The 21882-nt window shown below is 43.5% G+C and overlaps 1 non-coding gene and 1 pseudogene across 1 annotated transcript; both read left to right on the top strand.

The window, feature by feature from the left end:
* The first annotated feature begins 17917 nt into the window (after positions 1 to 17917).
* Positions 17918 to 17997, top strand: LOC136156458 (small nucleolar RNA U2-19). Its single transcript, XR_010661008.1, has one exon. It is a non-coding gene; the product is annotated as a small nucleolar RNA U2-19 (small nucleolar RNA).
* A 156-nt stretch (positions 17998 to 18153) lies between these two features.
* LOC136156454 (small nucleolar RNA U2-30) lies at positions 18154 to 18217 on the top strand (annotated as a pseudogene).
* The last annotated feature ends 3665 nt before the right edge of the window (positions 18218 to 21882 follow it).

The raw sequence follows: 21882 nt of genomic DNA, 5'->3' as shown, positions 1-21882 counted from the left end.
AGATAAACACCATCCTTTCTGAGCAAAAGCTGCGCAATGTCCTAGGAAAATCTGGGGAAAATAAAGCATAAAGCTAAATACAAACACAGAAGAATGCAAATAAGAAGAGTGATGCTCAGACAGGGCGCCAGTTCCTCATGTGAACAACTTCAGAAGGAAAGTGAGAACCAGCCCTTCACTGCCCCCAGCTAACACCCCTGGCTCCTTCTTCCCTCTGCTGGAGTCTTCGAAGATGGAGCTTTACCCTGCAAGACTGGCTGTCTTCCCGTGGGTCTCATCTACCCCTCAGGGAAGCCAGGCAGGGCCTTGGGAGACTTCCAGAGCTGGGGGGAATGTTGCATTGTGTAAAGAGCACCTCTCCCCTCCTCCTCTCCCTCCTCCTCTCCCTCCTCCTCTCCCTCTTCCTCTCCTTCCTCCTCCTTCACTCCTCTCCCCACTCCCCTCCAGGGCATTGCATGATAATAAGGATTGGAAATGGACCACAGGTCCCCTAGGATACTGTTCATTTATAGTTCAGCATGCGGGTTTCATGGTCCCTGGGTCAGGAAGATTTCTTGGAGAAGAAAATGGCAACCCACTCCAGTGTTCTTGCCTGGTGAATCCCATGGACAGAGGAGCCTGGTGGGCTGCAGTCCATGGGGTCGCAAAGAATCAGACATGACTGACTAAACAGCAACCACAAATCACAGTACATAGAAGTCAGAAAATAGCATAGGGGTCACCTTGCCCAGGGCTTCTCTGGTGGCTCAGATGGTAAAGCGTCTGCCCCACAATGTGGGAGACCTGGGTTCAATCCCTGGGTTGGGAAGATCCCCTGGAGAAGGAAATGGCCACCCAGTCCAGTATTCTTGCCTGGAAAATCCCATGGACAGAGGAGCCTGGTGGGCTACAGTCCATGGGGTCACAAAGAGTCAGACACGACTGAGCAACTTCACTTTCTTTCTTATCTTTCACCTTGCCCAATCTCCCTCTTTTTACACCTTGCACCCCCCCCCCAACTTCTCATGGAAAGGAAAGAAATGCAGAATGAAGGGATGGACTACCCATTAAGGCTGAATTTTCACCCCTTTTCTGTCCCTGCCAGTCACTCTTCCCAGTTCTGCGCTGGTAGGCACAAGTCGCTGTAACAGTCCTTGGCTAATTGTGGGGACAATTAGCATTTGTTGCTTGTTTAAATGAGCCAAGTGGGTAATTGTTTCTGGCCGGAGCCGCTGGGAACACAAAGAGTCATCTGCGGTCCTAATTTCTGGGTGGAATCTGCTGGTAGAGCACTCTTGTCTGCTGCGGGTTCGGAGAGTTGTTCTTAGAATCCAAATGTCCTGACCAGCTACCCAGATCATCCAGCCACAGCCAGACTTGAGATTCACCATCCACTCCTTTTTCCTTGTTTGCTTTTTAAACATTTCTTTTTATTATTTATTTACTTTGGCTGTGCTGGGTCTTTGCTGCTGCACGCGGGCTTTTCCCCAGCTGCAGAAAGCAGCTTCTTGTGGCGTGAGGGCTTCTCGTTGCATTGGCTTTTCTTGTTACAGAGCATGGGCTCTAAGGCGCGTGGGCTCAGTAGTTGTGACCCCTGGGCTCCAAAGTGCTGGCTTGGTGCTTGTGGCGCGCCAGCTTTAGGAGTTGTGGCATGCGGACTCAGTAGTTTTGGCTCCAGGGCTCCAGAGCACAGGCTCAGTAGTCACGGGGCATTGACTTATTTGCACTGCAGCCTGTGGGATCTTCCCGGACTAGGAATCGAACCCATGTCCCCCTGCATTACAGAGTGGATTCTTAACCATTGGACCACCAGGGAAGCGTTCTTTTTCCCTTTAGGGGATGACAACGTGCTCCTACAGGTTCCTAGTTCTCTGGGGAGGGGGAGAAGGGGTCCAAGCTGCCCTATCCACTGTGCCCACTGCCATGCCCTGGTCTCCAGAGAGGGAGGGTTTGCTGGGTACACACATCTGGCCCCCCACCAAGCTCTCCCCATCTCTCGGCATATGGCGATGTCGGTTCCCAGTGGACAGCACCCATTGGTGCTGCGATGGACAGGCGCTCTGGTCTTCACTGTCAGACCTATTCTCAAAGCAGCACATCACCAGAGTGAGAGGTCAGAGGTGTTCTGGCTTTTTGGCATTCAGATTAAAGCAGTTTGAATGGCATTTTCTTCCAGCCTCTCCTGATGTCCTGACACTTACAATATAGACTGATACGCTGTTCTCGGGTCTCCCTGCAGGGTCTGAAGAGGCTGTGAATGTAACAGACCATCCTGAGGAAGTCTTTTTGTTTTTCTTCTTTTTATTAGAGTCTGGTTGAAAACACCCCGATGCTGAAAAAGACTGAAGGCAGGAGGAGAAGAGGATGACAGAGATGAGATGGTTGGATGGTATCATTGACTCAGTGGGCATGAGTTTGAGCAAGCTCCAGGAGACGGTGATGGACAGGAAAGCCAGGAGTGCTGCAGTCCACGGGGTCACAAAGAGTCAGACTCGGCTGAGCCACTGAATGACAACGGTTGCTCTACAATGTTGCATTAGTTTCTGCTGTATAGCAAAGTGAATCAGCTGTATGTTTACGTATATCCCTTCCTTTTTGGATTTCCTTCCAATTTGTGAGGAAGTCTTTATTTCAAGCCTGCTGCTATTTCTGGGTAAAGTTTGGTTAAAGTTATACACCTTGTATTGCTTTACTTTGAAGGATTTGAAGGGTTCCGAACCTGCCACTCCCAAGTATGCCTCTTTGGATTATGGATTATTTCAAGTTAAAGGCAATGGGAGGACAAGCAGACCCAGGAAAAACTCTTCACCTTCTCCTAAGAGGTGAGAGAGACGAGAGAGGGGGGAGGAAATGGACATTTAGAAGGAAATTTCCACTAGCAAGCATCCCGGGAAGAGATCTACTTGCAGAGAGAACATGTCCACGTGAGCCTGTTATCAGCACCTGATCAGTATTTACACCCATGTCCTCTCCTCACGAGCCCCGTAACTGGGGCTCCTTCCCCCCGACCCCAAGTCCCAATGCCGCCTTCTCTGTCTCTTTCCTCAGCTTGGGAAGCTGTACAAGCCTCAGTCATCTGAGAATCATCCCAAATCTCATATTTTTGTGAATGCCTGTGTTTAGACACATATTTAAAGTCATTTATTTCCTCCTGTTCATCTGTCTTACATCAATTTTAATTTTTTGATTAACCACAGAACCTCAGAGGATAGAAGTGAAGTGAAGTTGCTCGGTCATGTCTGACTCTTTACAGCCACATGGACTGTAGCCCACCAGGCTCCTCTGTCCACGTAATTCTCCAGGCAAGAATACTGGAGTGGGTTGCCATTCCCTTCTCCAGGGGATCTTCCTGATCCAGGGATCGAACTTGGGTCTCCCGCATTGTAGGCAGACGCTTTACCCTCTGAGCCACCAGGGAAGCCCAAAGGATAGAAGGGACCTTTTCCTCACTACAGTTCTGAGGAAGTCAAAAATATTAGATCTTTATTAAGTAGTTGAATTTTTCAATTATGCCAGAAATGTAGAAAAGACTTGTTATGAATAATTTTGAACCACTGAATTCCTGCTTTTTTTAAACCTTGTCTGTAAGATGATTGAATTGGGCATGTTTGTGTATATAAAGGGAGTTTTGCTGTGCAGAGAATGGCCTCAGTTACCTGTGTATCCAAACCTGCCCCCATAATGTCATCTGGCCCTCTCTTCTCTCTTGCGTGTGACCTGAATGTCATGAAGAAGCCAGAAACGGGCTCACTGCAGGACAAGGGTGTCATTTGTTGTTCAATTCTGTGGACCTTTTCTTCTAGCATATCTATCTCCTAAAAATAATGGAAATAAGAGAAAAGGAGAACGAACTTTTGGGAACACCTACTCTACACTGAGTGCGTCATCTCTGTGTCTTCTTTAACTCTCAAAGAGCCTGATAAAAGACACGTTCACACATTGACTATGGGAAGCCATTCTGGTTTATCCATGAGTTAAATTTTATGCTAACTACAGCAGCCTGTCTGTGGCTTCTCAAACATACATTGCACATCTGCTTTATTAAAGAAAAGGGCACATTGACCAGAAGTAAAGAATTTGTGCTCGGTCGCTCAGTCGTGTCCAACTCTTTGTGGACCCATGGACTGTAGCCCGCCAGACTCCTCTGTCCATGGAATTTTCCAGGCAAGAATACTGGAGAGGGTTGTCATTTACTTCTCCAGGAGATCCTGACCCAGGGATCAAACTCGTGTCTCATGTGTCTCCTGCATTGGCAGGCAGGTTCTTTATCACTAATACCACCTGAGAAGCCCCAGAAGTAAAGAATGTCCATGTTAAAAATAAACACTGAATGCCTCCCTGGGACATGAATGCTGGTCCTCCTTCCATAAGACTCCCTTCCCAGGCGCCAAAGCCATACTGACTCAATAAAATCCTGAAGGAATGCATCCCTGACTTGGTTTAATGTTCTTTGTTCTGACAAGATAAAAAGCTGTGCTGAAAACCACACTTCTCTGGAGCAGCTCCTGAGTGACCTGAGAGATGGTCTTCTGGGTTGTGATCCTCAGTTTAGCTCAAATAAAACTTTTCTGGACAGTCAAAGCTATGGTCTTTCCAGTAGTCATGTATGGATGTGAGAGTAGGACCATAAAGAAGGTTGAGTGCCAAAAAATTTTATGTTTTCAAACTGTGGTGCTAGAGAAGACTCTTGAGAGTCACTTGGACAGCAAGGAGATCAAACCAGTCAATCCTAAAAGAAATCAACCCTGAATATTCATTGGAGGGACTGATGCTGAAGCTGAAGCTCCAATACCTTGGCCACCTGATATGAAGAGCTGATTTATTAGAAAAGACCCTGATGCTGGGAAAGATTGAGGGCAGGAGGAGAAGGGGAGGACAGAGGATGAGATGGTTGGATGGCATCACGGACTCGATGGACCTGAGTTTGAGCAAGCTCTGGGAAATGGTGAAGGACAGGTAAGCCTGGCATGCTGCAGTTCATGGGGTCGCAAAGAGTCAGACATGACTTAGCAACTGAACAACAAGTTCTTACTCTAGATTGTTTGTTGACTATTTTCATTGACCAGCCTCCAGATGCAGTTGTTAACATTCTCTTTTTAAAGATGTGGAATCTGAGGATCAGAGAGGTTAAGTTATTTATCTAAGATCACACAGCTGGTAGGTTGTAGACACAGGATTTGAACTGAGGCAACTCAGTTGCCAATACCAAAATCAAAGCTCCTTCTGCTCTACACGTGTCCCCCAGATGTCAGAAGACCTTCCAGATTTCCACCACTCCTGCAGTTCCCAGGGGGTTCCCTCTTCATCTTCTCCACTGCCTAAGTGCCTATGAGTTTGCGTGAGCTGCTTCTGTTCCATCATTCAGAAACACTGAGAAATAGCCATTCCAGTTAGGTAAGACATCTCATCACACCAAGCAGTTTGTGGATTTAGGTAGGGGACTAGCAGCCAGATTCAGGGTCTCAGCTCTTTTCCTGTCTCTCCCTCCTTCTCCCTGCTGCTCAGCCATCAGTCGTCTTCTTCAGACCCCTTTCCCATGTTTGCCAGTGGAGAAAGATGAGCTGTGGGATACAGGACTGCCATCTCTCTGTAGGTCCCAGACAGCCTCAAAAGAGTGAACAGCAGCCTGTCTTTGAAGAAGCATCTAACTGGCTATTTGTCCAGACTGCCAAATCTCCTCTCATCTATACCAACCACTTCGGTGACAAGACACGGACCAAGCTTTGCTTCCGGAGACTGTTCTAACTGGAGGTGAAGGATTGCTTCATCTGGTGGAGAAATTTGTGTGCAATATTTCGGATATACTTATACTAAAGAGTGTTTATCTGAAATTCACATTTAACTGGGCATCTTCTATTTTATCTGGCAATTCTAAAAGGGAGGCACAAGAGGGGCCATTAAGTTTCCCGGAGCTATTTTCCATGAAAGGTGGATTTAGAAGTTCAGAATTGGATGGTGTTTCAATGCACAACTGTTTGGGAGGAAGTGGTTTCTGAAATCTTTTGAATTCATTTGCCATGAATTAACCATTCCACTCGAAAAGTACTGACAATATTGAGTGAAAAGTGTTGCGCTAATTGGAAACACTGTCATCACAACATCCAAGTATCTTTTTAAGTAAGCCTAGGGAAATCGCAGTTTCACGGTGCTATTAGCATCCATCAAAATGAGACGAGAGCCCAGTGCCTAGGAAATGCCCTACAAAGTCAGAGGGGATGGAAAAGGAACCAAAAAAACAAAAAAAAAAACAAAAAACAAAAAAAACCTAAATGCTAAATGGGCAAACTTTCTGCCCGAAGTTTCGTCAACACTTGGCACCTGCCCTCTCCCACCAAAGCAGGCGTTTTTTTTTGCCTAAGCATCACATGTGGGACTTGGGCTACATCAGCTCCTCAAGTGAAAAGTGAAAACAAACCATCCCTGGGAATATAGATGCTATATAAATGTTTAATGTGGCTGCATTAACAACATCAAGGAGTGCTAATGTTTTGTGGACAAAAGAGTTCAAGTCTGGTGCGTGACAGGAATTGGCACATTAGTAGCTCTTGGAGCTCTCAGGCTTCTGTTTCCAATTTCCTGATGTCATTAAATGGTGTGGAGGGATCTTCACTTGCAAATCTTTCGTCATTTCCAAAGCTGATGGGTTTTCCCATTTTCTTTATAAGAGTCATGCACGTTCTTTATTGAAAACGTTGAATGTTGAAAAGAAAAAAAAAATCTTACAAAAACTAGCTTGGAAAATGTTATACATAATCCTACTCTGTCAAGCACTTGTAAACTCAGATACATTTCTTTTTGGTTTTTAAAAAATGCTATTTTGTATAGGGTACTTTTTTTTTTTTTTTTTTCTGTCACATCTTTCAGTTCAGTTCAGTTGCTCAATCGTGTCCGACTCTTTGCGACCCCATGAATCGCAGCACACCAGGCCTCCCTGTCCATCACCAACTCCCGGAGTGCACATCTTTAGGAACTCTTTAAACATCACCTTAAATAGCAACAGCATACTGAAAATGAAAGTGAAGATGAGATTAGCAGAGAATTGTGTAATGAAGGATCCTAAATACTTGCCAGAGGTGAGCCTCAAATGTGTGAAGTCAAAAACGTAAGCTGTATGAGTTTGCAGGATCCACGGTGCTCATTAAATAAAACATAACATGTTCTTCGGACCAGGACCATACTGATGATACCCCAGGGAGAATTTCCTTCAAGAGTCCTTTGAAGGAGGATCTGCTTATCCTACAATTAAGCTTGTGTACAAAGGATAGGAGGGCTTCCCAGGTAGCGCTGGTGGTAAAAGAATATGCCTGCCAATGCAGGAGACTAAAGAGATCAGTCCCTGGTAGTGAAGATCCCTTGGGGCAGGGCATGGCAACCCACTCCAGTGTTCTTGGCTGAAGAATCCCATGGACGGAGGAGCCTGGCGGCCACAGTCCATAAGGTCACAAAACGTACACGACTGAAGTGGCTTAGCACTCCAAGCACAGAAGGATAGGAAGACACTTTCATCCAAGTTTTATTCTTATAACTCCTACATTGCAGGCTGTATCATGAGCTCTTGATGTGAACTTTCCTACAGTTGCCAAAACATATGAGAAAAATGGGCATCACTTTTCTTAGGTTTCTTGTAAATATTCGGTACCCCTTTCTGTCCTTACTCACGGAAGTCCAGCTTCTGTGCCTGAAAGATCAGTCACCAGCTCATAGTAATGCTGTTAATTAAACAAGGAAGCCATCAGAATGATGTAGTTCTGATGCCAAGGCTGTGATGTATACAAACAGAATCTGAACCTGTAAATGCTCTAAGGTCCCAAAATCTAAACACTGAGGATGACCAATCACAACAGCCAGCTAGTCTATAAGCCAGAGCCAATCAATCATCGTCTCACTTTGCTTCTGCCTTTTCTCTATAGAACTTTTCTTCCAGCTCCTGGGAGTAGAGTGTTTCCAAGCACTTTTGGTTTGAGGTTGCCCCACGCAAATCAACTTTTACTCAAACTGTCAATTTATTTTTTAACACTGCACAAATACGAATGTATAAATATTTTCACAGAAATGTTCTTTATAATTGCCAATGCATACAAAATAAAAATCACCCCACAGCTCGGCATTAAGCAGGTTGGCTAAGGTGGCTCAGTGGTAAAGAAATCCGCCTGCTAATGCAGGAGCCACAGGAAATGTGGGTTCAATCCCTGGGTCAGGAAGATCCCCTGGAGAAGGAACCGGCAACCCACTCCAGTATTTTTGCTGGGATAATCCTGTGAACAGAGGGGCCTGGTGGTTTACAGTTTATGGGGTCACAAAGAGTCAGACATGACTGAGCACGCATGCAAGAGCAGATAATTGAATATATTGATTATTGATTGAGATTTAAAGGAAACTACAGAAAATACAAAGCACCCACTCAGAAATAGATTCAGCCATCAAGAGAAACAACTGTGAAGAACATTTATTGATGCTAATTTTTAAAACCTGGATACCAAAGTTTATGGAGACTGGCATTGAGAGTTTATATGCATATAAAAAAACCTGGAGAAAATGGTTAAAATAATAATAGTGGTGGCTGTTTTTCCTCTTCCTGCTCTTAGCTTCTGACTTGTCTAAATTACCTTGCTTGTCTTAAGTAATCCCGGTTTGGTTTGGTTTGTTTTGTTTCATCTCCGGTGTTGGGTCAAAGAGTTAAATGACCAGATCCCTTGATAGCCAGCCCAGACTTCTACTCACCGACACCAAACCTTCTGCAAGCTTGACTGATTTTATCAATTGCAAAGCACTGTTTGTTCTTCTGCAAACTAGGCTGGTTATCATCACTTAGAAAATTTGTTTGCACAGACCTCCCTGTTGCATCTCATAAAACTGACTCTTGCTAATTTGACCTGGAAAAAGCACCATGCAAGATGGAGCAGGATTGGAAATGGTCTCTCACCCCTGCCGGTCCTCCAGGGATGAGGAGGGTGATTTCTCCTCCAGCACACATCCCTTTATGTAAGACTCCGGGGAGGTAGACACCCTTAGTAGCAGAGACTTGCCCTCTTTTCTTTCCTGTCTTTGCTATTTGGCAGCATAGTTTGTTGGAACCTCACAGTGGGGCAATGGAGAATTAGAAGAAGATGGGAAGAGAGAGGACCATGGTAGGAGAGACTAGAATGGTGTAGGTTCCCAGGAAGGATGAAAGTCAACAACTCAAACTCATGTACCATGAAAGCAAGCTGGGCTTGAACTGGACTCGAGTCATCTTTTACTCCACTGGGGCACAGTCCAGAGGTCAAGGTTTGGGTGGGAATTTGGTGGTCGTAAGTGGTCCTTTGGGCATCCCAGATGGTGCAGTGGTAAAGAATCCACCTGCCAATGCAAGAGATGCAAGAGACGTGGATTGATCCCTGGGTTGGGAAGATCCCCTGGAGTAGGGAATGGCTACCCACTCCAGTATTCTTGCCTGGAAAATTCCATGGACAGAGGAGCCTGGTGGGCTATAGCCCATGGGGTCACAGAGTCAGACACAACCGAGTGAGTGAGCATGCACACATACAAATTGTCCCTTTACAACATGGAGCGGAATCCTCACCAAAGGCTAAGAATCTAAGGCACGGGTCTGGGAGCAGAGCTCCAATCAATGAGTCCAAGAAGCGTATTGAGAGGAAATGCGGAGTAGCAAGGTTAGGGCCCACAAGGTGGTGTCTAATGCCAGCCCCTCAATCACTGGCCATGGCACAGCCCACCCTGTTTCCCCTCCCTTAGGAGCTCACATGGTGGCCAGCTGGCCTGTGACTGTGGTGCCTTTGCTGGGTGGAGTCTGTTTCCTATCCCACTGGGTGAGTTTGGGGGTGGGACTTGCTTTGGCCAATGAAATGCGAGCCAAAGTGACCTAGCCTGTCTGTCCCCTGCTGACCAGATGGCATTTTAAGATCCATTGTCAGAGTTGTTGCTGTGGCTTGCTTTTCTTTTGTTTTGTTTAAGCTTTCTGGCTGTTTCCCTTCACCATGAGAAGAAGACCTTGGCCCCCAGATCAGCTGCCCCTCGGATGTGTTTCTGGACAAGGGTGGACAGAGCCAGAGCCAACCTTCTGCCAAAGCGTAACTTATGCAAGAAACAAAGCTTTGTGGCTGTGTGCGTGTGAGCTAAGTTGCTTCAGTGGTGTCTGACTCTTTGCCATCCTACGGACTGCTGCCCACCAGGCTCCTATGTCCAAGGGTTCCTTCAGGCAAGAATACTGGAGTGGGTTGCCATGCCCTCCTCCAGGGCATCTTCCCAACCCAGAGATTGAATCAACGTCTCTTATGTCTCCTGCATTAGTAGGCAGGTTCTTTATGTCTAGTGCCACCTGGGAAGCACACTTTGTGGTTATAAGGGACTGATTGGGGAATTATTATTATTACTATTATTTTTGCCAAGGACTTACCTTTAAGATTCAATCCCTATAAGCCAGTTACTTAATCGCTGACAGTGCATTTCATGGGGCTATTTTCTATGGCTCTTTGGAAGATGAACAGGGGAATGGTGGGACTGCATTTAAAACAAAAAATGAAGGAGAAATAAGAATTGTGTCTTCTCCTGGACACTCTGTTCTGGTGATTGAAAGAGGGGTCAGTGGAGAGAGTTTCCATGACTTCTGTATTGTTTTCCCATGAATTGAAATTTCTTTTCTGCCTTGAAAAATATTGATCTAAAAATGAAGCTGGTCAAACACATGCATTTTTTTTGATGTTTTGGAGAAATGCAATGTTCTCAAGGGAAAAGACATTCATTGTGGTTGAAATTACCCTCTTTTTGCTAGCCTGAGCAAGACCTCTTGTGAATGAGAAATTGCAAAATGCTTCCAGGTCTCTAAACTCAGATTTATTTTTCTCAAATAGCTGAGCTAGAAAAACCTGCTTATGTCCCTATGTTACTGAAAGTGGGATCTGACTGCTCACTGTTCTAAAGTCAATAATGGAGAGGCAAGGCTGATGGAAAGGAAAGTTAGCTTTATTTTGGAGATCAGCAACCAGGATAGGGGGTGGACTGGTATCCTAAGGTCAAGTCCCCCTGACAATCAGGGGCAAGAGTTTTTCAAGGGGGATCTTAGGGGTGTATAGAGTGGAGGGAGGGAGCTACATACAGAGCAGCAAAGTCAGCTCTGACAATCACCTTGAAATTGGTCTTGTGGTAGTCTGATCAGGGTCATCTTGATTGTTTTAAGTACACTTATTCTTCAGTTCCCATTCTTTGTCCCCATTTCTTTGAGACCAATTCTTGGAACTGTGGCCACAGGCTGCGGGGTTCCCTGGTGGCTCAGTGGTAAAGAATCTGCCTGCCAATGCAGGAGACACAGGTCCAATCCCTGGTTGGGAAGATCCCCTGGAGAAGGAAATGACAATTCACTCCAATATTCTCACCTGGTAAATCTCATGGACCAAAGAAGCTGGCAAGCTATAGTCCATGGGGTTGCAAAAGAGTCGGACATGGCTTAGTGACTAAAACAACAGCAAACAACAGCATGTCATGGCTACAGTCTGGCCATCATGTCGTTAATGTCTTCCACCTGGTGGAGGTTTTAGTATCAGAACAGTTCAAAGGAAATGACTCAGAATATTATCTATAACCCTTGAAGGGAAGAAGTGAGGTTGCTCTGTCTTGTCCGACTCTTTGCGACCCCATGGCCTGTGGCTTACCAGGCTCCTCCCATGGACAGAGATGCATGGGGTCACAAAGAGTCGGACACGACTGATGAGACATAGCACGCACACATGAAGGGTGAGAAGTAAAAACTGTCAAGGAGTTGAGTGTGTACATTGGGTAAATGGCACGTTGGAAGGTGACAAGGAAGCAAAAAATTTTTAGAAATCGGAATTGAAAGATACCCATATTCTTTGACCTAGCAATCCTGCTCCTCAGAATTTATCCTATAGAAATAATGGCATAAATATGCAAGGGTACTGGTTGGAGAAATCTCATTGCATCATTATTTTAAATGCAAAAAAAAAAAAAAATGGAAATGTCATTGATATTCTAAATTGTACTAAGAAATGTTTGTCTTTAGTCACTCAAGCCACTATTTAAAAAAGTACCATCAACTGGACAGTTTATAAGCAATCAGAAATTGATTTCTCACAGCCCTGGAGATTGGGTATTTCAAGGTCAGGGTACCTGCAGATTTGGTGTCTAGTGAGGTTCCTGTTCCCATTTCATTGAAATCTATCTTTTTGCATGTGTCACATAGCAAAAGGGGTGAGAGAGCCCTCCAGAATCCCTTTTAAAAGATACCAACCACAAACATGTCTATATTTGACATATTTTCTGTTATTCTGTTTGAGAATCATTATGATAACTTGGTCTGAGTATTCTTGACCTACATTAATTTCTCAGCCTTATTTTGAATATTGGCTCTCCCCCAGTGTCTTTCATTGCTATTTCTGGAAAATTTGGTGGCTATATTTTGTACATTCTCTAATTCTGCCCTTCATTTTTTAAACTTCTATTATATATATTTTACCTTAACTTTTTATGCCAAATTTTAAAACAAGCTAAGAAACTAAAAACTCAACATTCAAAAAACCAAGATCATGTCATCCCATCCCATCACTTCATGGCAAGATGACGAAAAAATGGAAACAGTGACAGACTTTATTTTCTTGGGCTCTGAAATCACTGCAGATGGTGACTGCAGCCATGAAATTAAAAGACACTTGTTCTTTAAAAGAAAAGCTATGACAAGCCTAGACAGTGGATTAAGAATCAGAGACATCAGTTTGCCAACAAAAGTGTGCATAGTGAAAGCTATGGTTTTTCCAGTAGTCATGTATGGATGTGAGAGTTAACCATAAAGAAGGTTGAGTCCCAGAGGATTGATGCTTTTGAACTGTGTGTTGGAGAAGACACTTGAGAGGCCCTTGAACTGCAAGGAGATCCAACCAATCCATCCTAAAGGAAATCAGTCCAGAATATTCATTAAAAGGACTGAAGTCAAATCTCCAATATTTTGGCCACCTGATGGGAAGATACTACCCATTGGAAAAGACCCTGATGCTCTGAAAGATTGAGAGCAGGAGGAGAAGGGGGTGATAGAGGATAAGGTTGGATGGCATCACTGACTCAATGGACATGAGTCTGAGAAAACTCAGGGAGATAGTGAAGGGCAGGGAAGCCTGGTGTGCTGCAGTCCACGGGATCATAAAGAGTTGGATGCAACTGAGCAACTGAACAGCAATAACTTTTCACAGCCATCTTTATTTCTATAATAAATTTACTGGTGCTTCTTGCATTACTCTGTTTTTAAAAATCAGAAACAACCTAAAGGTGCATCAGCTGGGAATGAGTTGAATCCGTTATCAACGCAATGCTGTGAAGTTGTTAACAGAAGACAGATTGCATTCTAGAGTATCTAGTGAGGTTCGTCTGCAGTACTGCGTGTGTGTGTGTTGTTGTTATTCAGTTGCCTAGTCGTGTCTGACTCTTCGCAACCCCATGGACTGCAGCACACAAGGCCTCCCTGTCCCTCACCATCTCCCAGAGTTTGTCCAAGTTCATGCACACTGCATTGGTGTTGCCATCCAGCCGTCTCATCCTCTGATGCCCTTTTCTCCTTCTGCCTTCAATCTTTCCCAGCACCAGGGACTTTTCCAATGAGTCAGTGGTTCGAATCAGATGCTCAAAAATACTGGAGCTTCAGCTTCAACATCAGTCCTTCCAATGAATATTCAGGATTGATTTCCCTTAAGACTGACTAGTTTGACTGTATGTGTATTAATATGTGTGTATTGTTTTACTTACCTAAAGTCAGCTCTAATGTACTTTGCCTAGATTGTTTTCACAAACAGAAAAGGTTCCATAGGTATAGAAAAGCTTTTTTGAATGAAGTCTATCTACCAGTGATTAATGGTGGATATCTCAGAAGGATGAAATTCAGAAACATTCTTTTTCTGATTTGTACGTTCTTGCATTTTATAATACTAAATAAAACATTGTAGTCCTGCGCTAGAATAACAATAATAAAAGTTCATGACTGGAACTGTTTAAGTGGGATATTTTTACAGGGTTGTTTATAAAAGAACTTAATGAAAAAATAAAAACTTCTTAGAAAATAAAATCGTGTATTTAAAACTCTCGACTAAAAAATGAATATTCAGAGCCTGAATAGACTTTTGTACCTGAAAATACACTCAGCATCAATAATCATGAAGGAAATGCAAATCAAAACTACAGTGAGATGTCACCTCACACCTGTCAGAATGGCTTTAAAAAGATAGCAAATAGGTGTAGAAAAGGCAATGGCTCCCCACTCCAGTCCTCTTGCCTGGAAAATCCCATGGACGGAGGAGCCTGGTAGGCTGCAGTCCATGGGGTCGCTAAGAGTCAGACACGACTGAGCGAATTCCCTTTCCCTTTTCACTTTTCACTTTCATGCATTGGAGCAGGAAATGGCAACCCACTCCAGTGTTCTTGCCTGGAGAATCCCAGGGACGGGGGAGCCTGGTGGGCTGCCGTCTATGGGGTCGCACAGAGTCGGACACGACTGAAGCGACTTAGCAACAGCAGCAGGTGTAGACAAAAGGGAACCTGGTGCACTGTTGGTGGGAATGTAAATTGGTGCAGCCACTATGGAAAACAGTAAGGAGATTCTTCCAGAAATTAATGATAAAACTCCTGTATGATATAGCAATTTCAATCCTGGGTATTTATCTGAAGAAAACAAAAGCATGAATTAGAGAAGATATACGCACTCCTGTGTTCATTGCAGCATTATTTACAATGACCAGGATATGGAAGCAACCAAAGCGCCCATGAATAGATGAATAGTTAAAGAAGATGTGGTACACACACACACACACACACACACACACACACACACACACACGATGGAATATTACTCAGCTATAAAAAAGAATGGAATCTTGCCATTTGCAACAACATGGATGGACCTAGAGGGTAATATGCTAAGTAAATAAGTCAGAAAAAGACAAATACTGTGTGATATATGTGAAATCTAAAAAAATGAAGCAAATGAACAAACAGGAAGAATCATAGCTACAGCGAACAAAGAGGAGGTTGCCAGATTGAAGGGGGTTTGGGAGAGGAGAGAGATAGATGAAAGAGATTAAGAGGTACAAACTCTTAGAAACAAAATACATGAGTCACAGGTATAAAATGTAGTGTGGGGAATGTAGTCAACAATTATGTAATATTTTTATTTGGTGACACATGACAACTAGACTTATCATAGTGATCATTTTGAAATGTATAAAAATATCAAACCCCTATGTTGCATACACAGTGTTGTAAATCAATTATACTTTCAAAACAAACTAACAAACTGATAGAAAAAGAGATGAGATTTGTGATTGCCAGAGGCAGGGGTTGCAGGGAGGGGGAAATGGATGAAAGCAGTCTTAGGGTACAAACTTCCAGTTATAAAATAAACAAGTACTACAAAAGTAATGTACAGCTTGATAAAGATAATAGCACTGTTGTACGTTTCATAGGAAAGTTAAGAGAGCAAATCTTGAGATTTCCCATCACAAAGGAAAAATACCTTCTAATCTATTTATTTAATGTTATATAAGATGATGGATTTCCACTGAAATTATTATGGCAATTATTTCATAATGTATGTAGGTTAAAAAATGGTACAAATGAACTTATTTACAAACAGAGCCTCAAATGTAGAAAACAGAGTTACAGTTACCAGTAGGGGAAAATGGGGGAAGAATGAGTTGGGAGATGGGGATTGACATATGCATATGCTACCGTATTGTTGCTCAGTCACTCAGTAGTGTCCCACTCTATGACACCCCAAGGACTGCAGCACACCAGGCTTCCCTGTCCTTCACTGTCTCCCAGAATTTGCTCAAACCCATGTCCATTGAGTCAGTGATGCCCTCCAACCATCTCATCCTCTGTTGCCCCCTTCTCTTTTTGCCTTCAACATTTCCCAGCATCAGGGTCTTTTCAAATGAGTCAGTTCTTTGCATCAGGTGGCCAGAGTATTGGAGCTTCAGCTTCAGCATCGGTTCTTCCAATGAATATTCAGGACTGATTTCCTTTGGGACTGACTGGTTTTATCTCCTTGCAGTCCAAGGGACTCTCAAGAGTCTTTTCCAGCACCACAGTTTGAAAGCATTAATTCTTCAGTGATCAGCCTTCTTTATGGTCCAACTCCCATATCTGTATATGACTACTGGAAAGCTACAGCTTTGACTATATGGACCTTTGTCAGCAACACTGCTATGTATGAAATAGTTAGTTAATAAGAGCCTACTGCATAAAATAGGGAACACTATTCAGTATTGTGTAATAACCAAAAGAATCTTAAAAAGAGAGGATATATATGTGTGTGTGTGTGTGTGTGTGTGTGTGTGTGTATAACTGATTCACTTTCCTGAACAGCAAAAAATAACACAACTTTGTAAATCAACTACACTTCAGTAAAAAATTTAAAAAAATCATTATGCTGTATACTTTATACAGTATTGTATCGTCAATTATTATCTCAATAAAGCTGAAATGAAAACTGCACCTGTAAGTGAGGGTTAACATGACAAGTTAAGAAAGTCCTGAGTGGATATCCTAAACTCTGGTGTAAACGCTCTCTGGGTTCAGCTCTGTGAATACTCTGTGAGTTTCACTCCCCTCTCCACCAGGGGCCCTGACTCCTCCAGGATGGGGAGGTGAGCTGGAAGGACCCATGTCTGTTTTCTCCTTTCTGCATTCACCCTCTGGCCACACTTCTTGAGACAAGGTCCTTGAGACTGCCCTAAAGCAGTCAAAGCCCCTTCTCTCCCTTGATGGATCATCTTCACACCAAGACAGGAATTTGCATCAAGAGACTTGAAAGGTAAACACCAGCGTTCCTCACCTGCACCCAGTATGGGCTGGGCAGGCAGCACTGGTCTGGACCTTCTCAAGATCTAGGCCTTATCACTGACGGCTGGGCTTTCTCACTGTGCTCCATCCTGACCTGCCGTGGCCCAGACGTCAGCTTTTCAGCAACAGAGACTTCAAAGAGCAGAGCCTCACCAAACATGCTAGAGAAGCCGGTCTCTTCCACGCAGTGTGTGCAGCTCAGAGGCTTCTACTCTGCAGGCATGGAGCTCTCATCTCGGCCTCCTTGGTGGGTGGGGTATCTGATGGGGCATCCTTCTTGTGGGGTATCCTTCTTGTGAAAGGAAAATCCCCTTCCTCCTTGAAACAGAGCTTAAAACAAAGTTTTCCAATCCGCAGAAAACCTGAGGGTTTGTCGATTAAACTTTTCACCCAAAACGGTATATTTAAACCAGCTGAAGCTTTCTGCTGTGTTGCCTAGACAATAAAGGAAATACATTTTCACCTGGGATTCTGAGAGATTTCACACTGATTCTTTTCCATGGCGGTCTTTCCTGAGTTGCTCCCCACCCCCACCATTTGGGACGAGATTCCTTCCTTAACTATATATAGGTTGACTCCAAGGGCAAAATTTGACATTCACTGCAGCCTTTACAGATTGTCAAACTCATTAGCACTGTTTCCAGTGTTTGCTAGGACGTAAGCAGAAGTGGAGAGGAACAGCATAAACACACACACACACACACACACACCCACCCCGCCCCAGGCTTTGCAGGCAGGACCATCAGCTACAAAATTAATGGTGATTTCTCAAGGGAGCTGATGACATTCTCTTTCAAGTTTCCAGGTCGCAGGACATTCACAGATGCTAAGCAGGGCTGTGACCCAGGCCTTTGAAGTTTCCAGCCCCACAGGTTGGAAAGGCAGTGTGAATTAGGATGGTCAGCAGGGGGGAAGAGCAGTTAAGTAGACCTCCCCCTCAGACAGATAATGGCAACCCAGGGGCTTGGGCAGCTTGGTTCCTTTTGCACCTGGTAGACCCAAGAGAGGGGGGGTTCCCAGGGGGCAGAAACGGACACAGTGATGGGGTTGCTAATATGCCCTAGGATGAGAAGATGATTCTTTGCATAAAGATTAAAGCAATTGTCGATGATGAAAACAGCTATATCTGAGCATCAAAAGATCTCTTGGTGTCCCTAATGCATGATCTCGATAGTTCTAAGAAGCAAAAGAATAATTTAAAACAATAAGGAGTGTGTGTGTGTGTGCCTGCCTGTGTGTAGAGGTGACAGTGGGTAACTGAGGACTTATTGATGGAGTGAGCGTGTGTGTGTGTGTGTGTGTGTGTGTGTGTGTGTGTATGAAAGGCTAATCAGTTCTGAGCAATGAAGAAAAGATTTTACTATGGACCTTTATGAAGGTTTCTACACTTGATCTGAGCTCCGAATTAAAAGAAAAAGATTAAAGCAATTATTTTGGTTTACAGTTTCTCAGAAAAAAGAGGGACTTTGAGGGGGCAGTCTTTTGAAAGGGGATGAGGGCAGAAACTTTGTCATCAAGACTCAGCCATTTCCATCTGCACTTCCTTCCATAAGCACAGTCCAAGGATCCTTAATCAGAACTCTGTCAACTGCTTCATGCCTTTCTCACTGCAGTGCAGGCTACCCGTGTCCAGATGCTAAGGTTTATCATCACTCTGCCTGTTCAGAGTAACAGCAAATTCCTCAAAGCCACTGTCTCCCCAGAGGTATTCTGTGATCTCGTGAAAATGTACTTAGGAGGTTTCTGGATTAGCACAGTCCGGCAACATGTGGCGACTCTTAAATTTGAAAGTAATTGTTATTGGGGATCTTCCCAATGAAAAGAAAAAATTAAGCAGAGGTGAAATTTACAGAAGAGTCACTCCAACTTCACTTTCAAAGACCCAGGCAGGTAGAGGCCTCCAGGGCTGGGACGCCTCCTTGTCCCCCTGGAAGTGAGTTACTGGGCTCTTCTCTGGGGGCTTTGTCTGAGCGGGAGATGCTCTGATGGGTAGACAGAAGCCCCAGCTCTGTTGGAGACCTCCAGGACACGGTTTCCTAGAGCCTGCTTCCCCTTTCAAAGGCCACAGAATGTCTTGGTTATGAAAACAGGACCTACTAAGGAAAATTATAAAAAATAGTTTATAATAAATGGGATTTTAAAAATAAAGACTTGACTTAGGCTTGATTCTTATTTCCAATTCAGAGCTTATAAATCTATGACTTCAAAACACTGTAAGCTTCAGTTTTCTCAATTTTAAGATGATTATTCTTTTTGAAAAACAGTTTTTTATTGGAATATAGTTGATTTACAATGTTGTAGTTCTACATATGCCTATATCCACTCTTTTTTAGATTCTTTTCCCGTATAGGTCATTACAGATTATTGAGTAGAGTGCCCTGTGCTATGAAGTAAACCCTTATTTACTTCATATTTTTCATATGATACTTCATATTATTTCATAACTTATGAAATAGTTATCCATTTCATATATAGCAGTGTTTACATGTCAGTCCCAGTCTCCTAATTTATTTCTGCCCTCCCATTCCCACTTTCTCCCCTATAATTGTAAGTTTGTTTTCTACACCTGTGACTTTATTTCTTTTTTTGTAAAAAAAAAAAAAAAAAGGATATTGTTTTACACTCATTTCTCCCTTGGTTGTTGTAAGAATTAAGTGAGATAAACAAATAAACTGTTTCACCATAATAAGTGCTTATCCTGTAATGTGTTACTAAAAAATGTAAGCTATTGTAGATGTGTTGCAGAAATATGATGTATATGACGCAGAGTAAGTCTTCAACAAATGCTTATTTCTATGTGTTTGTAAATAAGATAATGCTCATATTCTTTTAGAAAGATTGTTGTTGCTATTGTTTAGTTCCTAAGTCGTGTCCAACTCTCTTCCGACCCCATGGAATGTAGCCCCCCAGGCTCCTTTGTTCATGGGATTTCCCAGGCAAGAATACTGGAGTGGGTTGCCATTTCCTTCTCCAGGGGATCTTCCTGACCCAGGAATTGAACCTGTGTCTTCTGCATTGGACTGTGGGTTTTTTTTTTTACCACTGAGCCACCAGGGAAGCCCTTTAGAAAGATACCAGGAGCCGAAATCCTCTCCCAGCCATCTTACCAATAAGTTTAAACATAAAGAAGGTCTGTTTGTTCAGGGGAGATATTTCTGTTTTTCTAACTTATGAATGGATGAAATGACCCTTTCTACTTTTTCCCTTAGGGAGCCAGCATTGAACTTAATGTTATGCTTACTTAACTCTGCTGTTTATACAACCCTTTGAATAACTAATGAGTGCATTGCCTGGTGTCCAGTTGCGTCAGCACAACAGAGCCTGGGGATCTTTCTGCCCTTTGGACACAGCCAGGGGCCGGCAAGGCTAGACCTCTGGTTGGCAGTAGGCAGAGAGAAGAGCCTGCTGTCTCTTTGCTTTGTGGCTGCTGTTTGGGGGTTTCTGCAGGGATAGGGGAGACACAAAGGGTAAAGGAATTGTCCCTTTATTATGGTTTATTTTATTTTATTTTATTTTTTTTTTCTCATAGCATCTTTTTTTTTTCTCATTTTTCTTCTTCTTCTTCTTTTTTTTTTTTAATTTTTCAGTGGGTTTTGTCATTATGGTTTATTTTAAACAGCTTCAAGGGCTATTCATTGTTTCTTTGTTTTGTTTGCTCCAATTGCTTCAAAGCTGGAGTGCCTTTCTTGGGAACAGAAGATGAAGTTAGCAGAGTCCTAAACAATTCAAGGGAGGATGGAGTTGGTGAGAGGACAATGATGCTTTTTGAGGAACAGTGAAAAGAGAGAGGAGATAAAAAAATAATTAGTATTGTATTTATTATGGTAAGAGATATTATCTGACACTTGAATTCAAAGCCTTGGTAAAGAAAAAGATGGTTTGTACCTCTGGGAATAAATCATTTCACACTTTCTCACATTGAACAATCACCTGGATGGGTTTCTTTAAAAAGCTGATTCACAGGACTTCCCTGGTGGTTCAGTGGTCAAGATCCACACTCCCAGTGCAGGGGGCCTGGGTTCAATTCCTGGTCAGGGAACTAGGAACTCACATGCCACAGCCAAGACCTGGCACAGTCAAATATATATATATACACACATATATGTGTGTATATATATATATATATTTTTAAATTACAAACACAGTTGATTCACAATACCCACCCCAAGGGGAATTGCTCATTCTGTACACCTCTGGGAATATGCATTTTAACCTAGGACCCTGGAGGCCCAGAGCAAGGTGCCTTGAGAAGGCTCACTTAACACAAAAGTTCACAGACAGCTGGTAACTTCATTGTGTGCGATGATTACTTTGCTCTGGACTCCTCACCCCCTGAGGTCTCTGGGGACTGGTTAAAGGAAGATTGCACCAAGGAGGATAAAAGAGGGACAGAATCTTTTCATCCTTCCTGGAAAAATAGCTCCAAGCACTTTGGCAGATTGGCCGGCTGGGTAGAGGCCTGGGGTATTGGGAAGGAGGAAATGGAATCAGTCCACTTAGTAAGTGACTCAGGACAGTGGCCGCAGAGTCCTTAACCTGCCCCCAGATGCAAACAGCCTTGCAGAACGGCCTCTGGCAGGCCCCGCACCTGGCCTGAGGGGTCAAGTGAGGTGCACACAGCACAGGCGTCCACAGGCAAGGTGAGTTCAAAGATACAAGAGTAACTGGAAAGATTCACGGTTTACGAAAACAACAAAAGCTGAGGTGGTCTGAACTCACACTAAGGAAAGAGATACGTCTCTATAGATATTGTGAGGTCTATGAGGTCATATCTACAGAGAGATGGCACCATAAACCTAAACGGGTCCACAGTTATAAATAACTTCAAGTAGTCAACTTGGGGCTTTGAGATGTTGTGCAGTTCACAACTCACCAGGGAAGTGGTGAGACTCTTCTGTGAGAAGTGGGGAGGGGGCAGAGTGTTTTCAAAATGTTTTGCAGACCTGATACTGTTATTTGGCAAGGGAAGGGCTATAGGATAAAATGTTCAGAAGACTCTGGGTTAAAATAAGTGGAATAGGACTTTGTTTTTTATGGCAAGACTTCTCTCTGTTCATTGCAGATTTG

This window comes from Muntiacus reevesi, chromosome 1 (genome assembly GCF_963930625.1).
Source record: "Muntiacus reevesi chromosome 1, mMunRee1.1, whole genome shotgun sequence".
Classification (NCBI taxonomy): Eukaryota; Metazoa; Chordata; class Mammalia; order Artiodactyla; family Cervidae; genus Muntiacus; species Muntiacus reevesi.
This window is presented reverse-complemented; position numbering and strand designations above follow the sequence as displayed.